The sequence below is a fragment of the Eulemur rufifrons genome, unplaced genomic scaffold (assembly GCF_041146395.1).
Source record: "Eulemur rufifrons isolate Redbay unplaced genomic scaffold, OSU_ERuf_1 scaffold_540, whole genome shotgun sequence".
Lineage (NCBI taxonomy): Eukaryota > Metazoa > Chordata > Mammalia > Primates > Lemuridae > Eulemur > Eulemur rufifrons.
In genome coordinates, this window is record NW_027183322.1 from 7501 (window position 1) to 17669 (window position 10169).

The 10169-nt window shown below is 49.8% G+C and overlaps 1 pseudogene; it reads right to left on the bottom strand.

The window, feature by feature from the left end:
* Positions 1-676: 676 nt before the first annotated feature.
* Positions 677-768, bottom strand: LOC138380556 (small nucleolar RNA U13; annotated as a pseudogene).
* Between the last annotated feature and the right edge of the window lie 9401 nt (positions 769-10169).

Genomic DNA, 10169 nt, shown 5'->3' on the forward strand with positions numbered 1-10169 from the left:
GATGTCCCGTCGCACTTAGTCTCTGCGGGGCTGGCCCTATCGATGCTATGGAGGGGGATCACCGCCAGGGGGCGCTGCGGTTGCGGGCTTCTCGACTCCCTCTCCTTCCCCACCCCTCCGCTCGCCCGCTCCTCCTTTCTTTACTCCCTATCGCCCCGCCCCCTTTTTTCTCCACACACACGCAATTATCACGCTCACGAACTATCCCGGGACCTGGCGTGACTTTCATCGCAATCTCCCCCCCCCCCCCGGACACACACACATAGAGACACACCCTCCCGGCAGGGAGCACCCTGAGTGGTCGTGCAGATGTCGCTGCTGCATGCGGCCTCCGCATGGGTTCGCTGGTTGACCAGATGTCTGGTCCTTGGGTGGTTGACCGGATGTCTGGTCTGTGGTTGTCATCCTGACAGGGAGGCTTTGGGACGGATTTGGTCTCTCTGGCCTCGCTGCCCCTAGGGGTCACCCTGCGATCGGTATTCTTCTCGCGTGGGGCGAGGGGGCGCTCCGGAGCATTCCTCTCCTCTCGGAGTTTCTGTCTGCAGTCTCTCGACTTGCTCTCACTCCCCTACCCTGCTGTGTGACTTTCTTTTTGGTCCTTTCATTTTATCTATTCTCTCTTTGCCTTTTCCTGCCCGCCTTTCCGCTCCCCCCCCCCCCCGGATTCATGGTTTCACGTCACGCGGGTGACGTGCCGACACACCAGGAGGCCCTTCTCACACGTGCGCGTGAACACGCAATCAACACGTTTATGAACTAGAAAGGGATCTGGTGTGACTTTGCTATTATTTCCCCTCCCCTCCTCCCCGCGCTGAGAATGAGTTTCCCCGGGCTCGTGTGCCCGCCTGGGAATCGGCTGCAGACGCCATGGCCCCGGGTCGACCACATGTTGCCCTGGGGTCCACCAGATGTCTCTGGCGAATTGGGGCCCTAGGGTGCTTGTGACGGTGTGGTCACTAGGTGTCGCTCTGGGCTCAGTATTCTTCCTTCTCGCTGTGACTTTGGTCTCTTTTTTTCGAAATTTCTTTCTTTCTTCCTCTTTTGCCCTGTTTCCATTTTCCCTTCTTAATCTCTTTCTCTCTTTTTGTTGCTTTTTTTCCACGGCAGATGGGTGATGTGTGTGTGGAGGAAACGCGGCGTCAGGGAGAAGACACATCTCACACGTGCTCGGGAACACCCGATCGTCACGCTTCTGAGTACCGACCGATGGATCTGGTCCCGAATTTTTTAATAGTTTTCTCCTCTCTCTCTCTCTCTCTCTCTCTCTCCCTCCCCCCCTTCCTTCTCTTTCCTTTCTCTCCCTTCCTTTCTTTCTTTCTCTCGCTCTCTCGCTCTCGCTCTTCTTTTCTTTCTGACAGAGTCTCTCGTTCTGTTGCCCTGGCTAGAGTGCCATGGCGTCAGCCTAGCTCACAGCAATCTCAAACTCCTGGGCTCAAGCGATCAGACTGCCTCAGCCTCCCGAGTAGCTGGGATTACAGGCATGTGCCAGCATGCCCAGCTAATTGGATATACGTGTGTGTGTGTGTGCGTGTGTGTGTGTGTGTGTGTGTGTGTATATATATATATATATATATTTTTTTTTTTTTTTTTTTTTTTGAAACAGAGTCTCACTCTGTTGCCCAGACTAGAGTGCCGTGGCGTCAGCCTAGCTCACAGCAACCTCAAACTCCTGGGCTCAAGCGATCCTACTGCCCCAGCCTCCCGAGTACCTGGGACTACAGGCATGCGCCACCGTGCCCGGCTAATATTTTTCTGTATATATTTTTAGATACTGTTTCTGTATATATTTTTAGATATATAGTTTCTTTCTATTTTTAGTAGAGATGGGGGTCTCGCTCTTGCTCAGGCTGGTCTCGAACTCCCGACCTTGAGCGATCCACCCGCCTCTACGTCCCAGAGTGCTAGGATTACAGGCGTGAGCCACCCCGCCTGGCGTGTACGTTCTGTATTCACAGACAGACGGAAGGCAGGGAGAATGTTACCCTTTCAAAGCCCGCCCTGCTCGCCTCTCAGCCCACCGATGGCACTCTGAATCCCGTGGCATTCCTTCACTCAGCTGAATTCTTCAGCACCCGACCCCCCCCCCACCCCACCCCCGTGCCACGGGAGTTCGTTCTCATGGCAGAGCCATCGAGGCTGTTGCCACACGTGTTGTAGGTGCCTAGGCAGACTGTGCCCTGGCCCCGAGGAGGTACGGAACCGCCTATCGCCTCGGGAGGGAGGGACAAGATGTGTCCGTGTCCAAGGCGACGTCCTGTCGATCACGAGGAGGCCTGCAAAGGCTCGTATCTGCCAGGCATTGAGCCACATCACATGAAACACCGGTGTGTTCCTTCACTTAGGTGGTGTCGCGTGTTGATACTCACAGAGGATGATAAACCCACTCGCATGCCGGCTGAGCCCCCTGTGTCTCCTCCTCTATCCACTGAGGGAAAAAACCGCAACGAAAGGTAGAAAACCACAGGGGGGGAAGAGAGCCCGTCGCTCTCCCTATGTGACCGTCCGGAGTGCTCGTTCAGATGGGAGGAGGTGTGTTTGTGTGTGTGTGTGTGTGTGTGTGTGTGTTTCATTGATTTTGGTGCCATCTTTTCTCTGCAGCTGCGTCAGAGGACAGCGATTTTTCCGATTTTCACTCCGCTGAGTGAATTGCCTTTTGAAGAGAATGTCCACAGGAAGCCTACGGTCCTCCCGCGGGGGTGGCCCTCCTCTAGAAATGAATCTCGTTTCTTGAACGGAGGGGACTTGTTGACGCCATCATGCTTTCGGGACGACTTCTCAGACGCTAGCTTTGGACCGCAACATAGGTGCCCCCGACATTGCCTCAAGGGTTCCGTGGTGCCTCCTGTCAAGAGACCCCACCGACCGTCCCCAGCCTGCCCGCTCAAGGGAGCCGGGCCCCTTCTGATCTGTCCGCCCGCCGGTGAAGCTCCCTCCCGAGGGTCGGAAAGCCCACCTGTTTCCCAGTTCGGTTGAATGATGGGGCACCCGGGCAGGGCACTGGCACCGAGTGACTCCATTCTGAGTCTGTCTGCTCTGGGGGGCGGGGGCGGGGGCGGGGGCGGGTGGGGGGGGCAGTTCCGTCTCGACCCGGTGGCCTCCTACCGACTGACTCGATGGGACGGACCATTCTCACTCAGGATCGTGTACCTTCTTGGCCTAGGCACATCCCGGCACTTAAAGCCACTTTTCGGGGACACTCTCCCACGTACAGATAGATGGCCTGCACGAGTGCTCTTCCTTTCTCGAAACACTGGAAATCTGTCCTCAATTTTACCTGACCTACCTGACGGTGTGTGATAAAGGAGCATAGAACCCTCAGCCACCCTCCACCTTCCCGCTGTCCCGAGAGACAGTGCCGAGCGTGAAATTCTATCCCTGACTCTCTGTGTCCACCGGAACGTGGCCTGACTGCAGTGACGTCAGCTACGTCAAGTCGTTCTCTGGGTAGGGAAAGAACTTAACCAGATAGGCCCTATCGGTCGCTTCTCTGTTCTGATAGTTTTGTGGCAGCCATTTCTTTCCCCCTCTCTTTTCTTTTTCTGTCTCTCTCCCCCACCCCCACCCCCAAATTCTTTCTACGAAGACGTTTAGGATGTCAGATTCTGGCCACATGCCCCCCCTAGGCATACGGGGGCCAGCATAGACAAAGGTCTTCGGTACCAAGTGTTCATTCCACGGTGACAGATATTGCCACTCTTGTATTGACCAGGGCGAGATGGTGAGTGGGTCAACTCTGAAACTCCCTGTACTCTACTTCTCTCTTGGGTAGGTCCCTGCCCCAACCCTCCGGCTTCTAGCACACACCCAGGGGCACTCTCTCCTCTCTGGATAAAGTTCCAGATGATCCGATCCGCTCCGAGGAGGAAGGGGAGCTGGCCGGGCCACCCACTGTGCGCCCCACCCCCGTCAGTCATAGGGTCCGTTCTTTTCAGGATGACACCGGCAGCGGTTGCTGGGTGTCACCTAGCGGCCACTTTGATCAGACCTCGGGATCCGGAAAGTCAGGTGACGTTGGGAGTTTAAGAGCTGACTCCCGGGAGGTGTGGAGGGCGGGGAGGAGAGCACGGTCCGGACGGTCCCACCCTCTTCTTCCCGGGCCCCGCAGCTCTGGGCCCGCCCGGGGCAGCCCTAGCCTCTAGCGGGTCTCCGCCCACCCGCCCTGTTGTCTGCGGGAGGCGCCCCTCCTCCCGCTCTCTGCCTCCTCCCGGGACCGTAGGCCTCTGCCCGTCGTCTTTTTTATTTTTATTTTTTCCCTTTTGTTTGTTTCTCTTTTATCTTGTGTTTTAGGCTTATCGAATATCATATCGTATAAAAACTTAAATCACAGAATGAATTATATTAAGTAACAAGATGTGGCTTTTTATCCTACGCCGAGAACGATGAATTTTTCTCTTCGTGTCCATTTTCCTGTCCTGGAAGAAATACAAAGTTGCTCGTGATACTTCCCCATCATCTTCCAGTTTCCCCGACTGTCAACACGATGTATTCGATCGTATATCTTTGTGTGTGCACGTGGGCGCCTGTACCTATTTCTTTTCGGCATCAGTCTCAGGTCTTTTGGCACCTAGGGGGGAAAAAGGAGAAACCAATAAAGGACAGAAAGACGTTCTGTCGTTTTACGCTCCCCACCACCACCACCACCACCACCACCACCACCACTTTTGGGAGCTTGTAGTCTGGCCTATGTCCCCAAGGCAGGTTAAATCTTTTCTTAAAACTCCCAAGTGGTCCCCTGCCCCGCCCCCCCCCCCAGGTGGGCGGCCGGCAGAGTTCACAGGCTTTGTTTTTGGCAGAGCCTGGACGATTGAAATAATTAACCACAATCAACGCTAAAGCTGAGAACCCCTCCCCCCCTCATTAAAAGCTCTGTATTTCTGCCTAGCCCTATGTTCGGGGAAATTCGGAGGCTTGAGATGGGAAGGTCTACCCTATTTTCTCCTTTACCGGCAAAATAGACTCTCTCTTTCCTTCCTCCTCAAACAGCTTGTCCTCGTTATTCGGCCTCGTGGGCAAGTGGCCGAGCTTTCGGTAACACCAAGTCTTGTAAGTTGTGTTGTGTTATCGGTCTTGTTTTCTTTCTTTTCTTTTCTTTTCTTTTCTTTTTTTTTTTTTGAGACAGGATTTCTTTCACTCTGTCCTCTCCCAGGCCGCCTTGGCCTGATTGTAGCTCACAGCAAGCTCCAAATCCAGGGCTTAAGTGATCCTCTCTGCCTCAGCCTTCTGAGTAGCTGGGACTATAGGCAAATGCTGCCACACCCGCCATAATTTTTCTTTTTTTTTTTTTTTGTTGGTAGAGATGAGGTCTCATCGTGTTACCCAGGCTGGTCTCCAGCTGCTGGGCTCAAGTCACGCTCCCGTCTCTGCCTCCCAAGTTGCGGGGATCACGGGCATGAGCCACCATGGCCAGCCAGGTTATTTAAAGGTGATCGCTTTGCTATCCTGATACAAAACCCCAAATGTGCGAGTTTAAGGCACCAGACGGAGGGAGTCTCCACACTACATCGTCACGAACATTGAGGGTGGCTCACGAAACAGCTGGGATGTGGCCACACAGTAGTGATCGAGGAGATATATTCTAGTGGGATAGCAGAAATATAGAATGTCCTGAAGACACTAAATGTCGGAATGCCACAGCAGTCAATGGCTGACAAACTTCCATTCCATCGTGTCATGGTAGGCGGCTTACTTTTCTCCTGCTCCCTCGGTATGATTAAGGCCTGACGTAGAAAATGTCTACGTCTCATCCAAATCCATCGAGACGATGGAAGGGGGAACTGGGAGAGGAATAAAGAAAAACAAGAGGGGGAGAAGGAGGAAACTGCCTCCCCTGCCCCCATGCTACCCAATTAATAAATGAAGAATGGCCTCTTCCCTCCTCTTCCCAACCCCTAACTATGCCTGGAGGTGTATCGTAGGCCTACAGTCCTAAGAAATGTACAACTACTGATAGTAATGGGAAGAAATGCAGTCTAATAGGTTTCTGTGCAGTGGGACACCTGGCCAGGGCACTTACGGTGAATGGAGCTTGCAGGGCGGGCGGGAGGTTGCTCTGGGTGAGTCTGTGAGTTGGCGGTGAGTGGTGAGTGAATGTGAAGGCCTAGGACATTACTTACTGTAGGTTTTCATAAACCCTGGACACTTAGGCCACACGACATTTACCTTTAGAAATTTCTTTCTTCAATAATACATTAACCTTAGCTTACTGTAAGTGTTTTCACTTCATAAACTTTTCCATGGTGGTTTGGCTTTTTTTTTGTTTGTTTGTTTGTCTGTCTGTTTGTTTGTTTGTTTGTTTTTCTTTCTTTTAAACTTTTGGACTCTTTTGCAACACCACGACTTAAAACACAAATGCGTTGCACTGTTGTACACAGATATTTTCTTTCTCTGTGTCCTTATGTGTTCCGTAAGCTTTTTCCTACTTTTAAAGTTTTTATCGTTCTATGCACTTTTCAAAATAATAAAAACTAAAACGGGGGGGGGGGTGGGAGAGGGAAGGAGAGAAATACACACACATGAATATGTTTCCCAAGTGAACTGAGGAAGGGGGCCGAGTCAAGGTTCTCAGGGAGCCACCAGTGATGAAACGGTCAGGCTCAGAATCAGCATTGCAGAGTGGCTGCAGAGCCGGGGGGCCTGGACTGGCTACCTGGACGACACTCCGTGTTTGGTAACTTGGCGAGTCATACATCCTCTTGAGCCTCAGCCTCTTCATCTGCAAATGCAGAAATCATGGTGCCTACCCCACAGGGATATTGTGCAGAGTGAAAAAGCAAATGCAGGCAAAGCCCACAGAAGCACGCGTGGTAAACAGTAAGCCTTTAATCGTGGTCACAGTCGTTGTTATAGGATCATCTTCCTATGTCCTTGTCTTTTAAAGATTAGCAGAACCTCCCAGAAGATGAGAATGGGCTCCCCCTGAGCAAGTCTCGGCTGTAAAGTCACAGGCATGTTGAGCATGTGGCACAGAAGGCAGAATAAAAACCTGATCCCGGAACATTATGTTCCTGCAGGACATGAAATCATTGAAGGTATGGGAAATCCTACCTCATATCCGTTTTACTAGAACACCTATGATTGCGTACGCACATGGACGCACGCGCACGCGCACCCCAAACTTTTTGAGCTTCACAAAACAGCGTAACCAAGGAACACACTATGATGCTTCTTAGCGATCTATTTAGGCCCAGGTTACTCGTCACTCTGAGCCTGCCTCCTTATCTGTCCAATGAGAATAGTGTTTGTCACAATTATCGTCATCGTCATCCTACCTAACGCTTCTGGTAAAATTGAAGTGTGAGAACACCCGCTAGACAGAAAATCCATGTTATCTCTCAATTTTTCTTCCTCCTGATTTCTATCTGAATCTGTGAGCTCGCTTTGGTTCACTTCGGTTTTTCAAGAGGCTCCGGTTACCTTCTCTCCCACCTATATCGGATTGGGTCTGACGGAAGAAAGAAGGAAAAAAAAAAAAAAACATAGTAAAGAAAGCAGAACAACATTTGTTTCTGAAGCAACCGATCAAACATTGCTGATGAGCCGGTCTTTTCTATTTCAGTAAACCAAGGAGGCCTATTGTCACGAGGATGTGAGGGGCCCGGGTAAGATTGGATGATTACCCCTAAAGGAGACAAAGCAGACAGACTATGGCACATGTGATCTTAGCAAAGAGAATAAACAGTGACCTCTCTGCCGAGTTGGGCCTTAGCATACCAAAGGGAAATAAAGGTGTAATAGGATGCTCAATTTTTACTCTGGAAACAGAGGTTGGTTGGGCACTGAACTGAGAACACTGAATTTTTTACCCTCCTTGATATTCACATAGGCTTAGAGGAGGCAAAAAAAAAAAAAAAAAAAAAAAAGAATACTGAGCCTATAAGTCATCCCTAAAACTCGGATTTTATGTTCCCTTGCCTTTTCATAACTGAGCAACACACAACATTAAAGAATGGACACAGGCCGGACGCGTTGGCTCAGGCCTGTAAACTTAGCACTCTGGGAGGCCGAGGCGGGAGGATCGCTCAAAGTCAGGAGTTCGAGACCAGCCCGAGCGAGAGTGAGACCCCCCCGCCCCCGTCTCTACTAAAAATATAGAAAGAAATTGTCCAGACAACTAAAAATATATAGAAAAAAATTAGCCGGGCATGGTGGCACATGCCTGTGGTCCCAGCTCCTGGGGAGCCTGAGGCAGGAGGATCGACTGAGCCCAGGAGTTTGAGGTTGCTGTGAGCTAGGCTGACGCCACGGCACTCACTCTAGCCCGGGCAACAGAGTGAGACTCAGTCTCGGGGGGGGGGGGGACCCAAAAACAAACAAACAAACAAACAAACAAACAAACAAAAAAACTGGAAGGGACACAGACTTCCACAGGTTTGTGTGTGGCCCCTTTTACTTATTAACGCTACAGGACCTTAATTATTTGTGCTCTGAATCTGATATTCAAATTATCCTTGTGGCCAACGCGTTTGAACAGTAGATGGTAGGGGAAGAAGAGTTCACCTCCTGAATAGATGACAAGTAACGGGAGTACTGGTGAAATTACAAGTGGCTTACGTTTACACACTGAAAATCCCAGTTAGCCGCTACCATGAGTTCAAAGAAGAGATCTAAATTTCTGACCCTATGACCCTAAAAGATATTTCCTCCCATGGTGTCACAGATAAAAATAAAACTGCATCCTAGCACTTTGGGAAGCCTAGGGGGAAAGGATCGCTTGAGGCCAAGAGTTTGAAGTTGCAGTGATCTATGATGATGCTACTGCACTTTAGTCTGGGAAACAGAGTGAGGGCCCGTCAAAAGAAAAAAAAGAAAAAGACAAAAAGAAAGAGAGAGAGAGAGAGAGAGAGAGAGAGAGACAGAGACAGGAAGACACAAGGAAAGAAAGAAAGAGAGAAAGAAGAGAGGAGAAGAGAAGAGAAGCGTCAATCTATCCATTGCATTTTCTACCCTTTAGGTGACTGGGCTTCAGCAGGGTGATGTGATCTGACAAAGTTCATGTTGCTAAGAAATAAAGCACTGGAGTTCAAACTCTGAGTTTTCAAAATCCAGCATATCCCCCTACCCACCATACCGTGCCACCTCTGAGAGTGGATATCTCACAGAGGAGAGCTGTGGAGGCCATTCTTGGACAGACAGAGTCAAGTAGTGGAGACCATGGAGTCTCTGCTCTGCAGCCAGTCTAGAGACATATGGAGCCATTAACACTGCTTGTGAGGAAAATACCATGTCATAGGGAAACAGAAATATTTTCCGCCTTAGGCAGATACAATTTAGGAAAAGACCCGAAACCCCTCTTCTTCTAACAGTGCTTTCTGGTCAGATGCTGACCCCTTCGATTCACAGATTCAGATACATCATTCAATGCAAGCATTGTCAACAAGTCACTCTTTGCAGCTTTCTGAAATTTCTCGCATATAGCATACTTGTAAAGATGATCACTTATGTGAAGACACCACCCCTCCAGAAAAACAAAAACAAAACCAAAACAGAAGCCCACTTTTCTCTGCTGTGAAAATCAAGATCAGCTTTTATGAGATCCACTAAATTCACACAAGAAGTAAAATATAATCATACTGATATATGCAATTTTTCTCTTAGAACAGAATGCATGGTGCTCCTTATCGTCTCAGATACTGTCAACAGAAAGCACGCGGTGGATGAACAATCTCCGTGAGCTTTTCTACAGAGATGGGGTGGGGGTGTGTGTGTGTGTGTGTGTGTGTGATAAATAATGAGGGTTGAGGAGCAGATAAATGACTGGGGGAAAACAACAACAGCAACAACAACAAAAACCACTTCCTGGTTCCTCGATGCAAGCATTCATTTAAAGGGGATACTCGTATGTATACCTAGGTGGAAAGTGGAAGCAGCTTTAAAAAAAAAAAAAAGAAAAATTGCTGCGAGCCCTGGTTATGATACGGCAATAAGCGCTAGCTCTTGGAAGGTGTAAAACATATTCACGGTGGCTTACGCCAATCTGGGATGTACAAAGACGAGCTTGAGCACCACCACCAACCAAAAATATGAATGAATACCTGGCTAGCGATCAGGATCAGACATAATAGAAAAGAAAAAGCTCCCAAGGCTAAAATAATGTGAACACGATTGACTCGTCCATGGAAAAGAACCCCAAATCACTGCAAAATAATTTAAAGAGTTTTATTCTGAGCCCA